Here is a 635-nt window from a genome sequence, read left to right as displayed (position 1 = left end):
GTCGAGTAAGATTTAGCTAGTTGTATATAAGGGTGTTATGTTGTTTGATGTACAATACATATTCTAGCTAATTTTTTAGCTTATTGTATGTAGTTGAATAAGTGTTGCAAATTTCATAAGAATATCATCAAACAAAAATGTACATAAAGTCAAGTATGATCATCTTAGTTCGTGAAATAAGTTTAAATAAAGTCTAAAATACATTTAAATAAAGATTTATAAGTTTTTATGATAAGTTCATTTGAGTTTATACGAGATCTCTAGTTGTTTCATGGTAAAGTCACTATGGATTGGTAAGTACTAGTTCTTTATGAAAAAAAAATTGTTGGTAAAAATAGCAATTACTTCTGACTATTTTTTTATATAGAAAAATTTAGGGAAATTGCACTTGGTAACATTCAGTTTTTATGAAACGTTAGTAGTAACACTTTTGTAAGATTTTTCCACATGGTAGCATCCAGTTTATGCACTATCTAACTGCCATAGCATTTTCCGTTAAATTCTTGTTAATTTCCGTTTAATTTATCATTTTGTAAAATTTTTCCACATGGTAACATCCAGTTTTTACTCTCAAATGTTTAATTTACCATTTTAATGTTTAATTCACCAATTAATTTATCAACGCCCTTAAATGT

Source organism: Amaranthus tricolor, chromosome 8, assembly GCF_026212465.1.
Source record: "Amaranthus tricolor cultivar Red isolate AtriRed21 chromosome 8, ASM2621246v1, whole genome shotgun sequence".
NCBI classification, from domain to species: domain Eukaryota; kingdom Viridiplantae; phylum Streptophyta; class Magnoliopsida; order Caryophyllales; family Amaranthaceae; genus Amaranthus; species Amaranthus tricolor.
The sequence above is the reverse complement of the archived record's forward strand: the minus strand, read 5'-3'. Positions refer to the sequence as shown.